At 40.8% G+C, this 23,714-nt stretch overlaps 1 protein-coding gene and 1 pseudogene across 1 annotated transcript in view; both read left to right on the top strand.

Annotated features, from left to right (window-relative positions):
• Positions 1–11,346: 11,346 nt before the first annotated feature.
• On the top strand, positions 11,347–12,972 carry LOC100425449 (dnaJ homolog subfamily A member 1 pseudogene; annotated as a pseudogene).
• A 6,742-nt stretch (positions 12,973–19,714) lies between these two features.
• The window catches only part of HS3ST5 (heparan sulfate-glucosamine 3-sulfotransferase 5), a 281,111-nt gene continuing 277,111 nt past the window's right edge, over positions 19,715–23,714 (top strand). Inside the window, 1 exon segment of the mRNA NM_001193687.2 lies at positions 19,715–19,895. The gene's annotated coding sequence lies outside the window, so the exon portion shown is untranslated.

Here is a 23,714-nt window from a genome sequence, read left to right as displayed (position 1 = left end):
TGGTCCCGGTTAGGACACAGGGAACTTCCTCCCTTGAGCAACCTGAGAATTCCATTCATTGAGTTAACATAATTGCTGAATGCTTATTGTCTTCCAAACACTGTTCTAACACAAACTATGCCATACAAGAATGTAAGAATGACATTGTTCCCACTCTGTTGGAATTTATATTCTAGTTGGAGCAAGACTGGTAATACACAAATAGACAAATTAGAAGTAAATAGATGAGCAAGAAAGATCAGACCATGACAAATATCACATACAACATTAAAAACACAATATGATAGCAAGTGACTAGGCAAGTGCTTTTGATTGGATGGGAGCAGAAGGGCATCTCCAGGGAGTGATAGCTAGTCTGAAACCTGTAGGGCAAAAAAGAGTTGGCCCATGAGAAGATTGGGGCTAAGTACATTCCTGGCAGAGGGCACAGCTAGCACAAAGGTCTTAAGATGACAAGCTTGGCATGTTCAAGAAACAGAAGAGAGCCAGCATGGCTGAGGACAGTGGGTGTTGGTGAGTGGGTAAGCACACAAGGTCGAAGAGATAGGGAGTGGTCAGAGAACAGAAAGCATTGTATGCCAGAATAAGGAGTTTGGATTTTATTCCTAGGATGACAAGAAGCCACTGAAAGGTTTCAAATAAGAGTAGTAACAGGGTTCCATGTATGTTTCACTGGGATCAATGTGAGCTCTCAGTAAAGAATGAATTTTATAAGGAAAGATGTGAAAAAAAAAGCAAACATTTAGGAACATATCAAAGTAGCCCAGGCAAGAGGACTGGTGGATGCAGCTTGGAAGAGAGCGATGATCTTAGAGAGAGAAAGAAACGGATGGAATCAAGACATATTTCAGAGGCAGAGTCTACATTCCTTCTGACATAGTGGATGTGGGATGCATAGGAAAGAAAAGAACCAAGGAGAAACAGGTTTTGAGGCTTAAACAGGTGGGTAATGGCTGGCAAAGAGCAAGTTACAGAGGGAAAATGCAAGCGCTCTCCTGGTGATAGTTGAATCCCCATAAAACTTTAACAACAAAAGAAGTAACCAATCTAAACAGGTCCATGAAGGTCATTCAAATGCTGACAACAGAGGAACTGAACTTCAGTAGATGTTCTATTCTTAGATTTTTAAAAGTGTTTGACATTGCATTTATATAAAGAACGACTTTTAAAAGTCACCTTCTTGGTGAGATATTTTAATATTATAATACACAAAACTATGAAATGACATGGCAAAGTACAGGTAAGTTGATAATCTAAGTTAGGGCTTGATTTTCTTGTTGCCATGAGGTTAAAAGTGGACAAACGTCCTTTAATATCCGGTCAGCTATAGAGACAGCAGAAATGACTGAGCACTCACTGTGTGTCAGGCACTGTTGGAAATGTTACTCTTTCAGGAACCTTGTGAAATTCCATGATCATCCCATTTCACAGAGGAGGAACCTGAAGTAACTTCCCCATTGCCACTGAGTCTGCCAGGGGGAAGCAGAGCCTGAATTTAGGCAGTCTGACTCCAGAGCCCAGACACTGAAATCACGCTTGGACCCCCTGAGCAGGACGTTGCTGTGACCTCCGGCTTCCCTGGCTTTCTTCTCTTCAGTGTTATTTCCATGGAAAGAGTTAACAACTCCACACCCCTGGCATTCCCTTGACAGAGTCTTGTCCGTATACAACTAAAGATAAACGAGTCCAAAGCCCTAGGTGTTTGGAAGCTATGATATGAGAAAAAAATAATTGGGTTGTTTATTTTATGCGTATATTGCTTTAACTTGCATTATGCAATAAAACTCCATTAATCCACACTTCACTGATCTCATGTGAAGATAACCAACTAAACAATATGTAATTAAGAAATGTTACTTTTTCCTCAGATAATTCTTTAGAGTCTTATTTGTCAAGTAGGCAAATCCAGTTTTTTTTAAAAAAGAGTCATTTATTTTTGGTTCTAGTAATTAAATTTATTATGTTATCAAAGTAGCTTATACTTATGATATCGTATAAAACCAGGGCCTTTTGTGAAGTATATGTTTTATAAACTTAGCTTTATTACTTGTTAAAATCCTTTTATATCTTAGCGAATAATATTAACTTTCCTTGACATTACTAAAACTCCACTTGTTCCCAAATATATTCTCAGGCAGATTTCTCACATTTTTCTTCCATTATTCCAAATGAATGAGGTTTTAAAGTTTCACATTTATGAGACCACATATAAAAATAATAATAAACACCAACTTTTAAAAGTATGTTCTTTTTCATTTTGCAGAGATTGCTTAGAGAAATAAAAATGTAAATGACACAAATGTACAGCCCTAGATTCATGGAGCAATCCTTCCCAAGTGAATGGAAGAAGCCCACACATACCCATAGTCACATAAAACTTTTAATGCAGACATTTCAACCACCACCAGATTTTTGTCACTTCTTTTAAGGAGGAAAATTTTTGTGTTGAACAATAGGAAACTATGGATAGCTGGTTTCGACTGAAGCCTAGTTTTCATATTTTAAACATGATCATTTGAGGTCAGAGAAACCGAAACTTGACTAATAGTGTTACTTTTTGAAAAGAAGAAAGACGGCTTGTTTTGAGAACTTGCTATGAGCCAATACCTCTATTAAGTACTTTCCATGAACATTCACAATGTCCTGTGAGATGTGCCCTCCTATTATGCCCAAGCAGAGGAGACACTGGCCTGCCAACTGGTGGAGTGCCTGCTGGGGTCACAGTAAAGGACAAAGCGGGTGCTGGAATCTCACCCACCTGCTTCAGCAGGGTGGGCTCCAGATGAGTTTTCTTTCCTGAGAAGTGCCCAGGGAACAGGATCAGCATTGGTCTTTTTTTACATCCCTATATCAGCATCAGGCTCTGGGTGGTATTTACAGTGACTTAGAGAGGAAGAAGTGTACTGGCCATTGGATGCCCTTGAGTAATAGAGAGTATCAGTCTACGGGGTTATGCCAGCTTGGGGACCTCAGGGAAGGCTTTTGATTCTGTCCAAACAGCCTATTCATTTACAGGTGGCCAAGACAACATACACATCTCTTGACACATTTACCCCTTCCCAGACCTCAATTGTTTTGGGGAGAAACTTCAAAACAAGGATTTTTGTATGTGGTATAAGAATAATATGTTCTTATTTACAAATTTTAAATCAACCAGAAACATATTATATGTTCACGAGTAAGACTTCCCTACACATTTATCTCCTGTTGCTTTCCCTTCTCTTTTCCCATAACCTTCTGTTTTCTCCCTCCTATTCTCTTCCTTTCTGGTATTTCTCTCTTGCCTTCATCTATTTGGAGGAGGAAGGAGGTGAGAAAGGAAAACATGGGAAAAAAGAGAAGTCGTGGCAAAGCAATTACGCTAAGAAATTCTTTTACATGTAGCATATGCTTGTGCCATACCACTTCTTGGGTATTTGCTTCCTGGTTTTAAACTTTTTTTTTTTTTTTTTTTTTGAGACGGAGTCTCGCTCTGTCGCCCAGGCTGGAGTGCAGTGGCGCGATCTCGGCTCACTGCAAGCTCCGCCTCCCTGGTTCACGCTATTCTCCTGCCTCAGCCTCCCGAGTAGCTGGGACTACAGGTGCCCGTCACCACGCCCGGCTAATTTTTTGTATTTTTTTAGTAGAGACGGGGTTTCACCGTGGTCTCGATCTCCTGACCTTGTGATCCACCTGCCTCGGCCTCCCAAAGTGCTGGGATTACAGGCGTGAGCCACCGCACCCGGCGGTTTTAAACTTTAAACTTTATTTCTTTAGATGAAATTCTTTAGAACTACTGAGGGTGACTTTTTCCTTACCATTTTTTGTGCCTCAAGCAGAGAACTGGAGTTCTACATTCTGGATGCATGTCTTGCTAAATGTGTGACTTGGGACAAGCAATAGCCCCTTGCACTTTTCACTTCATTATCAGTTATACAGAGAATAATACATGTTTTACCAATCAGACAGGGCAGCTGTGAAGATGAAAAGAAACAGCAAGGAAGCCACACCGACAAAAGCCTGATTCCATGAAGCAATTCTGGTCACACCATAACATTTCTGTTCCTTTCCCCTTCCTTTCTCCATAGTCTTATTTCCTCTTTTCTGCCTTTCTCATCTGCCATTTTAGCAATGTCTCATTTATTTGGCATATCAATAAATAAGGTGTTCCATTAGAAAGTAATGGATTTTTTTACCAAGGTAAACCATGGAAGTTATTTTTTTTTTAGATTTCATCATTTTAAATGGAATATTTTAAATACAAGAATTACTTATATTCTGTCTCTTTAGACATAGTTTATTAAACACAATGTATGTTTCCTGATGATTCAGGATTATCTTCACTATAAACACATGCTGCTCTCCCTCAAATTGTTGACACCCACTCCGTGCTGCCATTAGTACACATACTGCCTCCGTTACTGGAACTTACTTCCATTGTTTCACCTTAACCCACCGTCTAGCTTATATTTTACAATCTTTCTTCCCAAATAACTCTAAGTTCCTTGATGATACAGACTGTCATTCATTTATTTCCATGTCCCAGTGCTTTGCATGGTGTCCACATTGTAGTATGAGTTTAGTAAGCACTATCTGAAGTTATAAAAGTCACTGATAAGCTGAACACCTATTCATTTCTAGGGGAGAAGGAACTATTTGCAACAACCATGTTGGTTTACATAGATTTAGTCTTCACAACTGAATAAGGAAGGTATTATTACCATCTCCATTTTAGAAATGAGAAAAATGAGGCTCAGATAAATTAAATACCTGCCCAAGGTCACACAGCTACCAGCAGAAGAGCTGTAACTTGAGTCTGGACCTGTCTTATTTCAAAGTCTATTCTTTTCCTGCCACAACACATACCACATACAGTAATTCCGACACTGAATGGGCTTTGTGGTTTGAGATGAAGTTCATGGCTTTTACAATTTTTCTGCCCCACCCTCAATATTGCCTGCCACCTCTTCGGCTATCATTTGTCTCATCCTCTCTTTTACTGCCCTAATCTGCAACTGACTTAGAAAATACTACGTTTGTTAGACTTGTTTAAAAGTAAGAATAAAACATTTTCAGCAACAATAAAAGGAAAGAATGACAAATGGTTTTAAAGCTGCACACTGACCTGCGCTGAGTAGTAGCACCTAGAGTTGAGGTTTCTGCAGCAATATCCATGGCTCTTCAGGAACGAAGGCCCATAGGGAGTGACAGTTTCTGGCGTGGTTAAGTAAAGGGAAAGTGAGGCCACACTTCTGGGACCTGGAGAGTTTTCAGTAAGTAAATTGCAATGAAAAAGACCATGTAATCTTGGCATCATCTATCTAGATTTTCAGATGTGATTTTTGCCTACTCCTGGTTCTTAACTGGAGGATATATTGTTAAGGAGGCTAGATAAATGACGTCTGGATAACCAAAGTGTTCATAATGGTCTTTTTCTTTCTTGTTCTTCTTACTTTATTTTTCTTGGCCCATGCTCTGTGTTTTGGGTCTTAGGTTTGGCAGCATCTGTGTTTTGGGTCTTAGGTTTGGGTCTTAGGTTTGGCCCGTAGCACCTATGGGCTTTATCTAAGTCACTGAGAGCACATAGGCCAAAGAGAGTGCAAACTTCTGGTACAAATTAGACAACTGCAAATGAGCAAGTAAATTATCAAACAAACAAATGACTCCAGTTGGCATAGGAAGTTTTTTCCAGAAATATTGTTCATGTGAAGATTTAATTATATATGGTACCCAAACATCCATTGGGTTGCTGATAATGTCTCTGGACTTCAAGTCCGCCTCATTCTTTCTACTTCCACAGAGCTGATGACATTTCTTGGGCTATTTTGCTACTACTTCTGTCTTTGTTACCACCACTTCTGCCCCATGTATAATCTCCTTTGCTTGCTTTCCTCTTCTCTCTGCCTTTTTTATTTCTAATTTTGTTAGGCCCCTATCATGTCATCTGAGCTTCTTGGCTACTTCTCCCTGAAAAGACTGACCTCTTTTTTTTGTAAATCTCTATTAAACCAGAAGATTTCTTCCCTCTTTTTGGAGAATTAATCAATCCTGGCTTATCCACCATAACTTTCATATCTCTGGCTCCTCTTAATCATGTACAAAATACTCAAAGCTCTTGGTTTATTTCCTTTTTTACAAGATGCACATTATTCTCCCTTTTGTAACTGACACCATTCCTGGTGCTTGAACACTAGACTCCAGATAACTGAAGTTATGCTGTACTCCATAAAGCCTAGCTGCCAGAAATCACTTCTCCATTGTCGCACACATGGTAGTTGATGTGTACATTCACGACCCCTCCCAGGAGGTATCCAGGTTAGGCTCAACTTCCAAGTGCCAGCTCCAACAATTCCCTTTCTCTCACACTTCACCATGTATCTCAAAGTAAAGGAAACTGGCATCACCAGACGGGTAACCAGAGAGGTAACCTGATTTTCTTAAATCATTACAGATAGATTAGGTAGATCGATAAATAGACCAATTATTTTGTGGCAACTCATAGCAAAACATAGTGAGTTTCAGTCCTGATATTAAAAACTCCTAATACATGGGCTTTAATTTGCTAGAAGATCATCTTTAAAATATGGTTCCTGATGGTTTCACATCACCCAGGTAGCAGTTTATCAAGTGGCATCCTAAAGGACCCTGTTCTGCCATTAGCCTAAGACCAGAGTTACCTGCTACTGCAAACTCAATTAAATAGAGTTGTGCAAGAAAGAAAAACACTAGAAAAATATCTTTGAGGAAGAATGAGGAAGGGTTTATTGTTGTTATTTTGTTGTTGTTGTGTAAGATATAGGGTTTTATCTATGTTTATCTGTTGAGGAGAAACAAGAAAAGAGAGAGAGAAAAAATACTGAGTGGGTGGGTGAAAGGAGGTATTTGTGGTATAAAATTGTGCTGTTCAATATGATAGCCAGTAACCACATGTGGCTATTGAGCACTTGAAATGTGGTTAGTCTAAACTGAGATGTGCTGTGAGCACAAAACACACATAGAATTGTGAAGACTTAGCATGAAACAAATGCATGTAACTATCACATTAATATTTTTCATATTGATTATAGGTTGAAAAGATAATACTTTGGCTATAATTGTTTAAATAAAATACATTGATAAAATTAATTTCACCATCTATTTTCATTTTTTAAAATGACTAGAAAATTTTAAATTACACATATGGTTCACATTTGCGACTCACATTATGTTTTTTTTGACAGCACTGTTATAAGGTCTTATCTACCCAGACTAGGTTCGATGAGGAGTAACAGAAAACATTAAAATTACCCACAGTGATTACAAAATAGAAATGTTTATTGATTCCTCACATGATAGGCCAAAGGTAGACTGGACTAAAATGGCTTATGATCATCAGAGACTCAGGCTTCTTTAATCTTTCTGTTCCACCATCTTAAGCACACTGCCTTGTGATCCAAGACTGCTGCTAAATCTCTAACCAGAAAAACCACACTCCAGTCAGTAGGAAGAAGAAAGGAACCCATTAAGAATATATCTCTGTGAGGCCTTCTATAGCCACCTTGTACAATCTTCCCTGATTGGTAAGAACCAGCTTTGGTCAAGATATGAGCCATCTCTGTAAACCTTGGGGAAGAGGGGAACTAACTACTGTGATCTGGTACCATTTCCATTACTTGGTCCCCTGTATCGAACAGTGCAGACTTTATTCCTAACAGTCAAGCGCACAGCTAAACATCAGGAATTATATTTAGGATGACCATTTGTCCCAGTTTGCCTGAGAGTCTGTTTTGTATGTGTCGTCCTGGCACAATTATTAATAGCTCCCCCTTTCTCTCTCTCAAGTGTCCCAGTTTGGATGATAAATTATATGGTCACCCTTGTTATGTTTCCAAGAAGAAAGAGAGAAACAGATGATAGGGTGGCAATTCTCTCTGCCAGGGGTTCTTGAGAAATCACTTAAGAAATCCTTAGCAAATAAATGTGTCATCCAACCCACCCCACCAGTATTCTGAAGCTGGTTGGAGGTGGGTTGAAGGAGATATGTATTTGCTAAGGACTTCTTGTGATCTCCATACAGACAAATTAAAGGACTTTTCTTACCCTTCATTATTATTATTTATTCGCTTAAATATATATGGTGCAACTCCACTTGCCAAGTGCTGTGGATTTGGGAGATGTAGAGGTAAAACAGAATTAATACTATTAATCCCATACTATTAAACCCATTTTCTATTATAATGGAGTAATAGGAGTTTGAATTATCTGAATAATCTCAATCCTGGGACTGCTATTTCTCCCCCTGAATACTTTTGTAAGTCTCTTTCTGTCTTTTTCTGGTTCCAGAAAATTCTAGCCTATTGTTTTCCAAAAGTCTTCAAATATATTGCTAATTCTTTAAGAGAGTTCCTAGCCAAATAATATTTGGAAATGCAGCATTATTAAAGCATTATAATGCAAGTTAGTACATTAATAGAATTCCCATTTAACTTTTCACATCTGAATAGGTTTGGGGTTTAATACCTGCTAACATCTAATGCAGCACCCCTTTGTACTACTCCTAGAGTCCCAGAAGTATGAAGATATTATCAGACTCTTGGTCCTCGGTTCCTCCCTCTACACTCTGCCGCCTCATGCTCACATTTGTTCTCTATTTTTACTTCTAAAGAAGTAATGCCTAAGCTACCTTCTCTAGCCTTTACCTCATTCTCAGAACTAACTAACTGGACATCTCTGCTTAAGTTAAAGTTGTAATCTCAAACTTAACAACCTCAAATTTAATTTGACTTTTTGTCCATAATCAAGTCTCCCCTGATGCATGCCTGTTTTTGGAATAGTACTACCTGCAGTAGACATTTTGTTTATCTGTTTGTTTTTGGTTTTGTTTTAGTCTGGGGATTTTTTGTTGTTGTTGAGGGTGAAGGGAGGGTTTAGGGAGCAAGTCTAGCAGTATTGCACTTCATTCCTATTTTTGTTTTAGTGAGAAGTGCATTACCAATGGCTCCTGGCCAGACCAGGCTTGAGCATGTGGTCTGGGCCCAGCCAATCAGCCTCCCACTGGGCACTTTGAATTTTGAGTTATTAATATTAGAAGAGAGATGTAAGAATGGTCTAAATGCATTCACAGCATGGTGGGGTGACATTAGCAGTGTTCTGTGACAACAGTGTCCTCAACTTGGTTACTTTAGATGATTATGATGCAACCTAAAGTTTGAGAACCACAGTATTAGGGCTTATACATCAGCTTTTCCAAGAATAATTATTTCACCCCAAATTGACTCTTCCATTTAAGTCCTATAACCCTTACTATCTATACCACTCATGCTGAACCTATCCCATATTGCTTTGCAGTTATTTATCTTATCTCTTGACTAGCTTCTTAGCTTCTAGGAGGCAGGGTGATATAAATCACCATGACTGACATAGAGTAATAACTCACTTAATGAATCAATGAATATTCACTAGTGACAAATTAATTGCTCCTGATATATGAACTTCCCCATTTTCTATAAAATAAACTTTAAATTAGTTCACTTCTATTCAAGAGCTTCTAAAGTAGGGATCCTCAAATTTGCCAGATGTTTAATTAACCTAGAGAGTTATAACAAATATTGATACTCAAGTCAGAGCTCTATAGATTCTTAAGTAATGGATTTGGGGTGCAGCAATCTGGTCACTGTGGTTTTAAAAGTTCCTGAATAGTTACATATTGTAGGCCAGGTGGTGTGTAATCCAAAGGCTGAACTGCAGGAGCAGTTTACTTGGGAGTTTCTGAACATGCAGTTCAACAAGATTCCCAGATGATTCCTATATACTTTAAAGTGTGAGAAGCACTTGGTTTAGAGCAAGGATGTTCAACAGAAATATAATATGAACCACATATGTAATTTAAAATCTTCTAGGAGCCATATTAAAAAAGATCTTTAAAAGGTAAAAATACTTCTAATAATATATTTTATTTAACCCAATGTATGCAAAATATTATCATTTTAACAATATAAAACTATTAGTGAAATATTTTACAACATTTTTTTGCACCGAGTCTTTGAAATCCAGTTTGTATTTTATACTTACAGCATATCTCAAATCAGACTAACCACATTTCTAGTGTTTCATAGCTACATGGGGTTAGGGGTCACTGTACTGGATAGTGCATATCTGCAGTGTTCTGACCTTTCCTTCCCCAGCACCAACTATAGCTTTCCTTACAAAAGCTTTTTGCTTTAGTCAAAAGAAAATTTTCATGAAACAATCGGCCCACCATTCACTTTCCTCTCTTCCACTGTTACCTCCACTGCTCCTCGAAGGCTGGAAAGACCTCCATCTGCTCCCTCCTGGTCTAGGTTCCATTTTTTTTCCTTTAAACACAGTCTAATTTTTCAGCTTTTTGGTGAAACCTTCCTAATATGGTTCTAGATTACAATGATTAGTTGCTACTCTAAAGTTTGCAGGGTAAACATATATTTTCATCTACTAGGGGAGACGGTAAAAGATGGTTTTAGAAGGCTAAACATGGAATGTAATTAGACTGATAAGACATGCTGCCCTTCTTAATAAAAATGAAACCCAGACCTCAGAAGGCCGATATTGAAAGGCCAACTCTGTGGTGAGGAGTAACAGCCTTCCTAGGAAGGCTAAATCAAACTGCACAATTCTACTCCTGGAGCTCTTCCATGGTTACCCTTGCCTACCTTGCCCTGACCCCATAATGCTAGAATAACTAATGCTCCATCTCAAGCATAAATTCAGGTGTGAGCAACAACTCCTCTCTTGATTGCTCTAAAATTTAACTGAGATAAAAATGAAATATTCAAAAAATATCTTTTCAGTAGCCAGAAGGCAATTAAAACAAAAATTTCGGAGTCCAATGAACTTAGACAATGTATAATAGTTTGTAAAATTTAGCCTGTTTTGTGTATGAGCAAGATTACCCAATTCACAGACTGCAGGATGGGGAATCAAGAAAGAACTTGCCAAGTCCCCCCGTTCCTTGATCTTCTTCTCTTTCCACATGGTGATGCTATGTTTAGGCTACAAACCTAGCTCTTCCTAGACATCTTGACTCCAGTTGGTCTAGATTTGCACTGTCCAATACCATAGCCACAAGTCACATGCGTGGCTGTCAAATACTTGAAATGTGGCTAGTACAAATTGAGATGTGCCATACATGTAAAATAAATACTAGATATCAAGATTTGTTACATCAAGATTTGTTACATACATGAATTTTCCATTGCTCCCATAAAAAAATTACCTTAAATTTAGTGGCTTGAAACACCCCCTTTATCACATTTGCTATCTCACAGTTCTGTAGACCAGAAGACCCATATCAAGTGGCTCAGCTGAACCCTCTGCTTAGTAGAGACTCATAAGGCCAAAATCAACGTGTACATGGGGTTTCCTTCTTTTCTGGAAGCTCTAGAGGTAAATCTGTTCCAAACTAATTTGGATTGTTGGCTGAATTCTGTTCCTGTGGTTGTAGGGCAGGAGTCTTATTCCCTTCATGGTTATTAGCCAGAAGCCTCTCAGCTCCTTAACGCCACCTGCATTCCTTGTCACATTGTCCCCTCCATCTTCAAACCAACAAGGACATGTTGAATCCTTCTCATGCTTTGAATCTCTCTTAATTATCCTGTCATATCTCTTCTTCTTCCAGCCGGAATAAATTCTCTGCTTTTAAGAACTCATGTGAGGGAGATTTCCAAAACACTTGGTGAGAGATGGAGGAGTGGTAGCTGCCCAAACTCCTTCTTGCTCCCACACACCAGCCTTAGCCCACTTGCCAGCTTTAGAAAGTGGTGAAAGAAACCACTTACTGTAATGGTTTGGGGGTGAGACCCAATGCCATCCAGGAAGAGTTAAGAGAGTCTTACAGGAAACTGATCTTGAATTACTACACTGGTGAGAATCCAAATAACGAACAGAAGTGTAAACAGATTTCTTAAGCTTATGAAGTACTCTCTGAAGCAAGGAAAATTGAATTATTTGAGAAAAGAGGAGAATGGGCAATTAAAAAGGGTGAGTGGCAGTATTGGCTCCCTCACGGACATAGTTGATATGTTATTTGAAGGAAGAGGAAGGATGCAGAAAGAAAAAGAGGTAAAAATATTGTGCATCAGCTCTCAGTAACCACAGAAGATGTATTTAATGGTGCAACAAGAAAACTAGCTCCATAAAATAATGTGATTTGTGACAAGTGTGTAGGCCAAGGTGGTAAGAAAGGAGCAGTAGAGTGCTGTCCCAATCACTGAAGTACTAGAATGCAAATAAGAATCATCAGATAGGACCTAGAATGGCTCAAGAATCTCAGTCTGTGTGCATGGAGTGCCAGAGCCATGGGGAGCAGAACAGTCCTAATGACAGATGTAAAAGCTGCAATGGAAGGAAGATAGTTTGAGAGAAGAAGAGCCTACAAGTTCACGACAAAGGCATGAAAGACGACCAGTAGATATCTTTCATGGTGAAGGAGATCAGGAGCCAGGAGATATTATCATTGTTTTAGATCAGAAGGACCATGCTTCCTTATTCGACCAGAAGACCTTTTCATGTGTATGGACATAAAACTGGTTGAAGCGCTGCATGGCTTCCAAAAGCCAATACCCACCCTTGACAACCAAACCCCAGTCAACACCTCTCATCCCCCAACTCAGATTGTCAAGCATAGAGATACTAAGTGTGTGCTAAATGAAGGCATGACAGTTTATTGTAGATCCTATGAAAAGGATCACCTAAGCATCAAATTTAAGGTCTACTTTCCTGAGAATGCCTTTCTGTCTCCTGATAAACATTTTTTGCTGTAATAACTCCTGCCTGAGAGATAGGAAGTAAAAGAGGCTGATGAAATGGATCAAGTACATCTGGTGGATGTTGACTGGTATCAGCAAGGATGGGCCATTACAATGGAGAAGCTTATGAGGATGATGAACATCATGCCAGAAGTGGTGTTCAGTGTCAAACCTCTTAATGGTGCCAGTGAATAACATTCACTGCTGGTATTACATATGCAGCAGTGAATAAGTGAAGGACTATAACCAAATATGCTCACTTCTTGGTATTGTTTTTGTTTTAATACTCAATTGTAGTAGTGTTTTAAAAGTTAAATGAATAATAAGTGAAAATATAAAAGCTCTGACTTTGCTCTAAATATATGTTGACATCAGGGTGCAAGATGAAGTTTAGTATCTGTAAAAATTACTTTCAAGAAAAGTTCCGCTAGCATTTGTTAGGTCATGTCTTGTAATTAATTTCAGATGTGTATATGAACAAGCTTAGCTTGAAATGCTAAGTATGTGTATCGACCTCCACTTATGGCCATTCATTGTTAAACTATGAAATTAAAACTCTGTACGGTTGGCCCTCCATATCAGCAAATTCAACCAACCCTAGATTTAAAATATTCAGAAAAAAATACAAAACAAAAAATGATAAAATTTTTTAAAGTACAGTATAACTATATAGCATTTACATTATGTTAGGTATTATAAGTAATCTAAAGATGATTTAAAGTATATAGCAGGTTGGCCAGGCACGGTGGCTCATGCCTATATAGCACTTTGGGAAGCTGAGGAGGGCGGATCATCTGAGGTTGTGAGTTTGAGACCAGTCTGACCAATATGGAGAAACCTCGTCTCTACTAAAAATTACAAAATTAGCCAGGCGTGGTGGTACATGCCCGTAATCCCAGCTACTCGGGAGGCTGAGGCAGGAGAATCGTTTGAACCCAGGAGGTGGAGGTTTTGGTGAGCTGAGAACACGCCATTGCACTCCAGCCAGGGCAACAAGAGCAAAACTCCATCTCAAAAAAAAAAAAAAAACCCACAAAGTATATAGCAGGTTGTGCATGTGTTATAGGCAAATAGCACACTATTTTATATAAGGGTCTTGAACATCTGGATTTTGGTACCCAGGGGGGTCATGGAACCAATCCCCCATGGATACTAAGGGACCACTATATTTAACTGGTAATTAGAAGATAAAATGAAATAACAAGAAGTGAGCATATTATGGTTATAGTCCTTCGCTTATTCACCACGGCATATGTAATACCAGCAGTGAGTGTTATTCACTGGCACCATTAAGAGGTTGGACACTGAACACCACCTCTGGCATGATGTTCATCATCCTCATAAGCTTCTCCATTGTAATGGCCCATCTTTGCTGATACCGGTCAATGTCCACCAGATGTACTTGATCCATTTCAAGTACCAACAGAAATGTTGGTCTGTACAGTTAATGTGTATTAAGTGGAACTCATTGTGATGCTTCTGCATTTACCCTATTGCTTTGGCTTTTATTTGAAGATGCATAATACATAATTTAGGTATGGCATCAGTAATAGAAATGATCATATTTATAGTTTATATATAATATAACTAATGTCATATGATGTAGTACATACATAACATATGTAGATCCTGTATAGTTACATAGATATAGAAAACTTTGTTGATCAGTCCTCGTTACATTCTTTTTTCCTTCTTTTTAGGCCATCATGAGCCCCTAAGTACTGACTTACAGAGCTGGGTTAAACTTAACTTAGAACTTAAAGTGATGAGACCTTTACATGGAGGAGAAGTAATTTTCATGTACAATATGGGAAGGTATTCCTTAGGTATGTTACAGGCTCATTTTAAACCATTTGATTTATGATCCAAAATATCTGTAATTAATGTTGGAAGTATAGCAAATTGTGATAAATGCCTTTAATTATATATTTTAAAGCCAGCATATGGTCACATGCTTAAATTTAAATATCAGAATTTAAGCAATTTTTGAAATACATGAATGTCTCCTTAGTATACTGATTACAAAGCATTTTCAGCCTTTGTCACTATAGGCTTCTCCTCCCTAGGTTAAAGAATTGGCTTTTCACTAATTAAAACATGTAAATTTTCATTTTAAATAGTTAAAATAAATAATACAAAAATATTATTTGACTATTTAAAAAAAGAACTCATGTGATTAGATTGAGCCCATACAGATAATCCAGGATAATCCCCCTATTTTAAGGTCTTTAACCTTAATTACATCTGCAAAGTCCCTTTTGCCAAGTAATGTAACACATGTACAGGTTCCAGAGACTAGGGTGCAAATATCTTTGGGAAGTCATTCTTTCTACCACAGTATGAAAAAAAAGCAAAGTATTTCATTAATGATAACTATATTGATTACATGTTGAAACAATATTTTTGATATATTAGATTGAATGAAATTTATCATTAAAATTAATTTCAACTATTTCTTAGTTTTTGAATAAGTTCCTAGAATATTTAAGATTATATATGTGGCTCACATTTGTGTCTTACATTGTGTTTCTATTGGCCAGCACTTGTCTAACCTAGAGAGAGGTTAAATCCTCTTTACCACTCTCAGAGTTTTTGATATTCGGTCTGTGGACCCATTCCTTCCATGAGAAATGCTTCCCTTACAATCCGTCGTGGCCTTACACTTTCAGGTCTCTCTTGACTAAACACAGCATTGCACGATACAAAACCCACAATTTTCATACAAGAGATACCCAAATATAGTGATGGAGCAAGGAGATGTGGGTACAGGGGCTCATTTCCTTATAATAAAATGAACCTTGTTCAACTTGATAGCCTTAGTGATTACTGACCTCACTCAATGAGAGCAGAGACTTCTATTCATCTTCTGGTTTCCAATGGTGGCACATAGAAAGACCCTTTTCTTTTATTTTTAAAATGTTTTTGAGATAGCGTCCTGTTCTGTTGCCCAGGCTGGAGTGTGGCACAATCACAGCACACTGCAGCCTTGACCTCCTGGGCTCAAGCAATCCTCTCGCCTCACCCTCCTGAGTAGCTGGGACCACAGGCATGTGACACCAAGCCCATATATATTTTTTAATTTTTTGTAGAGATGGGGTCCCCCTATGCTGCCCAGGCTGGCCTCATACTCCTGGACTCAAGCAGTCCTTCTGCCTCAGCCTCCGAAAGTTCTGGGATTACAAGTGTGAGCCACTGTGCCTGGACTGAAGGGCCCTTTCAATGAATGTATTTACTAAACCAATTGAAAGTCAGCAATTGACTGGTTGAAAGAGAAAAAGATAGATTTTGGAAAGTAAGTCAGCTACCCTCAATTTCTTCATAAGGACAAACATTTCTATATTTTACTGAGAGGGCAGCCTCCGTTTGAAGCTGTAAAGTAAATAATTTTTTTTATATTTTGGAGACAGAGCCTTGCTCTATTGCTCAGGCTGCAGTGCAGTGGTGCAACCATGGATGACTGTAACCTCAAACTCCTGGGCTCAAGGGATCCTCCTGGCTCAGCCTCCAGAGTAGGTGGGACTATAGGCATACACTACCCTGCTCAGCGAATTTTTTTTTTTTTTCTAACTTTTTGTGGAGAAGGGGTCTCATTATGTTGCCCAGGCTGATCTCAAACTCTTGGCCTCAAGTGATCCTCCTACCTTCTCCTCCCAAAGTGCTGGGATTGTAGACATAAGCTAGCATGACTGGCCTAAATAATATTTAGCGGTTGCATCTTTATGAGACAAGAGAGTATGCTGATGTTCAGGAAAAAAATACATTCTTTACCAAATGAACACTCTAATTAACCAAATGTTTTCATTGCTGTGTACTTTATTTGGCATAGATGACTAAGCCAAACCAATAAATCTGTGACTGTTTTCAAAACTGTATTTCAAATAGATTTTTTGGGTGTACCATTTTGTCTGGGGTTTAGTTTTATTTGTTTAATTTACCACAATACCAAAATGTTTCTTAAAATGTTAAACCACACCCACCCACCTCTGCACTTCACCTAGCAGAAAATCCAGGGCATCTGTAGAAGTTGAAAAGCAACACGAAAAATCTCATGCACCTTCATCTAGTCCTCAAACCCTGGGCAAGGTAAAATAGCTCTTTCCAGAGCATTGTATCCCAGTTTTTGGAACCGTACCCGCTCCCAGCCCCAGGTGTGACCCTGTAGCAGGTAGGCAAAATTACTGTGACAATCTCACAATCCATCAGCTACAGAGCAAAGCATACTCTGAGGAGAAGTTAGGATTGCTGAGAAAGCACAGGCTGCTGAGCGTTCCTCTCCTGCCAGACATAAACCTGATGCAAGACAGAATTATGAGAAACCAGATTCAGCTCACCCATCCTCCTTCTCAGTCATCTTCCAGGTACAAAAGACAGACTGAATACCAATAAAAAGATAATATAAATAAACCTTTTAAATAAAGTTTACTAATTGAAAGGACTAATATAGATGGAGTGATGCATTCTTCAGAATCTATTGTCATGCCCTTGTGGACTTTATTGCGTATCAGCATTTTTCGCCTCAAGAAATAAACAGAACAGCAACATTTGTTCAGGAAAAAAACAAATTGTGTTTCTTCCTTTCTTATTACTTTTATTGTCTGAGGTTTCTTTTAGACTATAATGTGGCATTGTGATTTTGAGATGGGAAAAAAAAATCTCTTGTCTTTCAGACATAGGAATGTGATTGTATGCTATTGTTGCCAACAATGAGCTAAAGAGGTTAATGGATCACATATCTGGCAAACAGCCATCGTTCCTCCTGCTCAATATATTACACAGTATACATTTTGTTGTTGCTGCTGAGCATATGATTTTGTCTGAGTAGTTGGTAAAGAAGTTTAGACTTAACTGGTCTCTTTCTAAAACTCAGCAGCTTTGCCATTCAGGCTATATCCTGAGATTTAAAAAGTGCAGTTTGGGTTCTTAGCTCATGACCTTTTGAGGTGATGGTGAGAGTGGTGGGAGGAAGGCGGGCTGTTGAATGCGAATCTAGAAATATTGTGCCTTGTAAATTGCATCCGACCTTTCATTTTCAGATTGCCTAAATTAACAGAGTGAAATTACCATAATAAAAAGGAATGGGTACTGGAGAAAGTACAGCAATTCTTTCTAGTGTTGTTGCCCGGATTCCTTCCAAAGACCTCTAATTAAATGGTCTAACTCTCCACTGACCTCAGGTTGACACAAATTTGCATTCTGCGACTGTCATTTGAAAACAGACAAGCCGTCATAAGCAACAATGCTGTGATTTCTTGCCTAAAGGGCTTTCCTGTGTACTGTATTTGTGCTATGGAATGTAAGCAAGAGACTTAATGCCTCTACAGAGAAAAGGGGAGGAAACATTTTCATTTTTTAGGGAACCCCAGAGGGAAAAAGTTTATCAATGAGAAATACAGTGTTCTGGGTAATTTTGGTTGGGTAGGGATATATGTTGAGGGAGGGGACTAGAATTGAGAGAGAGGAAGCAACACATCAGTCTCCTTGGAGCAATAGGGTACTTTCAATACGGTAAAGAGCACAGTAAGTAGCAGGTGGAATCAGCTCCTGGCCTGTTGTTTTGCTGGGGGCAAAGGCTTGGGGGAACACAGACTAAATTGGGAAGGCTAGTTTGCGTCTTGGTTTCTGGACTTGGGACCTGAAAGAAGGCTGAGTACTGAGCTCCGCTTCCCAGCTAGGCGGTGATCGCCCCCTGTGACTCCGGATGCACACAGCAGCCCCAAGCAAGCCGCAGCCGCCGCCCGACCCCCTCACTGCCTCCGGCTCTCCCGCCTGGCACTCTGGAGCCACACACACCAGCTTCCTGGACACCTGTGTGCCCCAAGCTCTGGGTTTAGCCCCCTACCCCCCACCACAGAGAGACTGGTCTCAGCGCCTCAGCGATTGGGTCCCTCCGACCTCTGTGTCCCCGAGTTCTGCCACCCTGGTCATTTCCGCAGGTTCCCCAAGCTGCGACCTCAGTCCAACTGGGAGCCCCGCGCGCCCACTCGGCCGCCCCACTGCGCTGTTCGCCCGCGGTTCCAGGTCCTGGGTGGGACGTGCAGTGGCTCAGCAGCAGGACCTCCGCCTCCGGATAAATCCTCCTCCTCCCCTTTCTCCGCCTAAGGCCCTGCCCTCCCCCTGCAGCAAGCCGCTCCGGTGCGTGCGCCCATCTCTCTGCCAAAGACACCTGCGCTTCCTTCCCCACCCTCCTCCTCCTCCTCCCTTTCGCTGCGGTTTCTCCGCTGCCTTCGGGAGCTCGGGAGCGGCAGCTGGAGGAGGAGCAGGGGGAGGAGGGGAAGGCGAGGAGTAGGGGCGGGGTGGGTGGGGAGAGAGCCGGGAGGGTGTGGACCGGCAGCCACTCTGCAGCTGGTCGCCGGGGACCCGGTCCCTCCTGCGCGCCCAAGTGATGGAGGGGAAGAGATTCGCTTAGACACACACACGCGCACACAGCTGGGCACGTCTCCGGGAGGCAGCTGCCGGCTCGGGAGCGCTGGGGGCCGGGCGGCGGCCGTGACAGCGCCAGCCGCGGGGAGCGGGGCGCCCTCACAGCTTGGCACCGGAGGCTCGAGGACGCAGGAAGGGAAGATCCCAGCCACACTGACTGTTGCTCTTTTGGGCGGATTGGGAGGGAGCGGGCTACCCGAGGAGCTGTCACCGAGGACGCCCGAAGTCTCGCCTTCTGCGCTCAGGGGCCGGGGCTGCGCCGCTGCCCTCGTGGGGCAAGGAGGATGCGCACCTCTTCCCGCAGAGCGGCTGCGGTCTCCGGCACTGCGCGGACTCCGGCTCCTGCGGCCGCCAGTGCCGTGCCCGCGCCACGGGAGCGCGCCCTGCCGCACCTGGTTCCAGCCTCTCGGGGAAGTGCGGGAAACGCGCCCTAAACTCCACTACTTCTCGCCCGCCTGCCCCTCCCCCGCCCGGCTCACCGCCCCGGACCTCGCAGCCGCCGCCGCCGCCTGCGTGTGGGGCCCGCTCGCCTCTTACTCACACGCGCCACGCGCAGCCCTGTTCGTTTGCTCCCATTCACGCCGATTCGCTCTCTGCCGAGCCTAGCCTGGGCATCCGAAACTACTGGACCAACTGCCGCCTGGACCGCACGAGCGACCCGGTGCCCCCACGCGACCCGCCGCCGGCCCCCGCGCCCTGGGGCTCCTGCCCGCGCCGCCACCGCCGGGGACCACGGTGAGCAAGGCGCGCTGCCCACCTCGCGCGGGGGAGGGGCTTTGAGACCTCTAGATTTGGGGGGAAATGAGAAGGGGCAAATCGCCAAAGGGAGGCATCCGGGTGATGCCAGCAAAAAAGCACTTTGTGGGGTGCGGTTCTTCTGGGCTCTGCCTGGGGAAGACTTTTGAGAGGTTTGCTTAGGACCAGAGGTTAAACTAGTGCGAGATGAGAAAAGGCGGGGGCAATTCCTGGGGTAAAATTAGACAGAAGGTGTCAGTCAGCCCGCCTGTTTGTTTCTCTCTCAGTCTCTCCCAGAGCGCTGGGTAGCGCTCTCTTTGAGGGAGAAAGGGAACACGCTTTTACTGCGCTCGCCAGAGTTTGGGGGTTCGTGTTCGGTCACTTCTGGGGTGGCTGTGGAGCTGTTTGGAGCTCGAGGGCAGCTTTGGGACAGTGGGGGCCTGCGAGGCCCGAGCAGAGGACAGACAGAGGGCAGTCAAAGAGCAGGCAGAGGCTAAGTTAACATGTGGGTGGGGTGTCTTCTCTTCCCAGCTGGCCGCTCCCACACCCCTCACAGCCCCACTTTATGCATCTCTTCCCACCCAACACACACACACACACACACACACACACACACACACACACACACACACACGGGATGGATGCAGTCGAGGGGTGGTCATACTGTTACTACTAACAAGTCTGAGAGGTCGCTGTCGCTACTCACTGGAGCGCTGAGAATCCTGCTCCTGTTACTTGGGCGACCACCTTGGTTTAGGGCAACCTGCAAGGAGCGTCCAGCTTAAGGCAGATATCTTTACCTGGAGATTCCAAGTGCACAGCAAACAAACCTCTACCACAACTCCGGAGTCACTCCACCTTGGTGGGTTTCCTCTGCTCTCCCGCTTCCCTACTCCAGTGCTTCAGGGCACCCACCCAAAGGAGCTGATGCTCAGATCCCTGGTCTAACCTGTCTTCACCCGGTGGTTCTCTCTCTCTCTCTCTGTCTCTCTCTGTTCCTCCCTCCCTCCCTCCCCTCTTTCCCCCTCTCCTTTCTGTCTCCGAGTACCAGTTTCTTCTTAGAAAACATTGGGGAAAGATTTAATATTTGCAAAGTGCTTTATGTCATATTACTCCGTGGATACATTTAATTGCACCGTAACTCTTCTCTGATTTATGTAAACTTGGCCTGATAAATAGCATGCAGGGTCGGTTTGAGTGGGAGCGAAAGTGGGTGGGTGGGCCTCCTTTCTGTGCTAGTGCTCCTTCCTAAACTGATTTGCTAGAAGTAATAAACAGCTGGTGCTTCTCAAAGGTTTTACTTAGTAGTTTCTACATATTTCAGAGCTTTAGACAAATTACACATTATAATTTATTTCAAATATATTAAGCTTCTTTTCAAAGAAAAAGTTGAAGACAATAAAAGGGGATTACAAATTTGAATATCAAAAATGATTATTTTTTTAAAAAAGGTTTTATTGCTGTCAATTATGTTGAAACAGATTTTTGTTGTTGTCATCGTTACCTTGGGGTTTCCTCCTAGTGACGTTTTTAAAGAAATGGAAACAATGCTACTTACCTTCCTCTCTCTGTTTGGTCACTGCTCAAAGTAACTGAATGAGCATCAGGGCAGGCTTCTTAACTTCAGAAATATGAAGTTATTCACCAGTGAACTGATGGAGATACAAGAAGATATTACAAGACACACAGCAATAGGAAGGAAACTGTTGCTTAAATGTAACCACCTCCAGTGTTTTCACAGTGAAAAAGAAAACTGCTTTGACCTCTCCCAAGCTACTCTGGCCTTTTAGAAACACTCTTCTCTCAATTAACAAAACATATAGAAATTATAGAAACAACATTACTTGAGAAAAATATTTTCAAATAGGTACATAAGCAGATTACATGGGAAATTATGAGCACAATATTCATGGAGTATTACAGCAAGTACTGCGATCCTGGTTTCTAGGTTAGGCCAGAGCTCATGCTTAAATTTTAATATTTGAAGTTGCTCCCTTTGACATCTTTGTGAGGAGGTGTTGCCCAGTGTTTTCATTTTGCTTTTATCATTGTCCTCACCATTTTTGCCGGCATACGCAGATGTTTTTGAATGAATAACCTTCTTACTCACTGAATTTTCACTCATTCAAAAAGTATTTATTGAGCACATGAACACACACAATATGCAAAGCTGAGCTGGGGTGTTATTTTAAACAAAAAGAGAGGATTTCTGGTAGAAGCAGGATGCTTACTCCTACACAGTGTAAATAGAACTGTAGAGCAGTGGCTTACTTAGGGAAGCAGCATCTTGCCCAGAGTAGGTGGTCAACAAAGAGCTGTTGACTCAGAAATCACATAAGATATTAACTAGCCAACTTTGTTTCCATCCTAAATTCTACAATTATCCTTAACCCACCATGTCATTAAGATGTGACTCAACTTCAGAGAATTGATGTTGACTCTAATCTCCTTGCTCTTTGTCTGAATACTTTAGAGTAATATAACTATCTGTGCACTGTATGATTTCTAGCTCTGGCTTTCTGTGTGTGATTTCTATGGAGTAATGCCAGCTCTGAATTTGTCATTAGTATTCATTTATGAGTAAATGCAAATGTTCTTGTTGCACTGAAAAAGTGAATTCGCATTCATAGAACTCAAGAAATATTTTGCTCCTAAAACTTACCGTCTCTTTATTTTTATAATCTCAGAAACTAACATTTTTTTTAAAAAAGCAATTATATATAAATGAACAACTTAACAAAAGTAGTTATTTAGGATTTTTTAGAAAAGGGGAAATGTCTTATGGAAATTTTAGTTGAAGTGAATTTTGTTTGATGCTCTTGACATGTCTAGAAGGATGGTCTATTTATTGTAGGCTCCCTCATTCATGAATAAAATTATTCTCAAGGTAACTTCCTAGTAGAAGAGGCTAGTGGAGGAGAGAATGCTTACTATAAATGATTCCAATTTGAGAATAGAGTATGAACAGTAACACTAGAGTTGTGTCATTGAAATTATGTGAATATTTCTATATTTCATTGGTTTTTATGTGGATGAATTTTTTGAATTTCTCAATACTTTATCCCAATATTTTCATATTCTGAGATTATTGCAATTAAGAGAAGAATTATTATTTGGTAATGGAATAGTAGTTTATTTTAAGTACAGCTGAATAGCTTGAAAGAGAGAACAAGTCAAATTAAGGAAATTGTTTAAACCATAGATTTAAAATCATTTAAGTCCTTTCCATTTTTTTGGTGAGGGGAGCTAAAAACAGAAGTACCTAAACTTTTCATTGTAAATTAAACTGTTACCATTTAGAAAAATCCTGTATTTTAGGTTTTCTGTGAATTCAATATTGTTTCAAGTTAGCAAAAATGTAACCTGGTATATATTTTCTGGTATCTAATTTAATTATTGACAATTTTTGCTTCCTCTGGAATCAATGTTTGTTTCTGAGTTGTAATGTTATCTTAACCTTTAAGCACAAGTGCAATTAAAGCAAGATATTAATAACTTCATTTAGAAATCACCAATCTAAGTAAAAAACATTTCAGAGTAGCTAACCCTTATCAAAAGGAGAGTAAAAGATTATATCTGAAAATTCATATAATGTACATAGGATAAATGAACCTCTCTAAATCTCATATGGAAGTTCCATTAGAGTGTCTTACTATTAATTAACATTGGTACAATAGACTATTTTTCTTCTTCTTGAAGTTTTATGAGGGAAAGCTGTGTCCATATTAAGAAATAGTTGAAGAGTTTCTTTGACTTTAGACCACTTTACCTAATTGACTCTGCATGGGGAAGGTAAATTTTATGTGTATATACACAAAT

The sequence above is a fragment of the Macaca mulatta genome, chromosome 4 (genome assembly GCF_049350105.2).
Source record: "Macaca mulatta isolate MMU2019108-1 chromosome 4, T2T-MMU8v2.0, whole genome shotgun sequence".
In the NCBI taxonomy this organism is placed as follows: domain Eukaryota; kingdom Metazoa; phylum Chordata; class Mammalia; order Primates; family Cercopithecidae; genus Macaca; species Macaca mulatta.
This window is presented reverse-complemented; position numbering and strand designations above follow the sequence as displayed.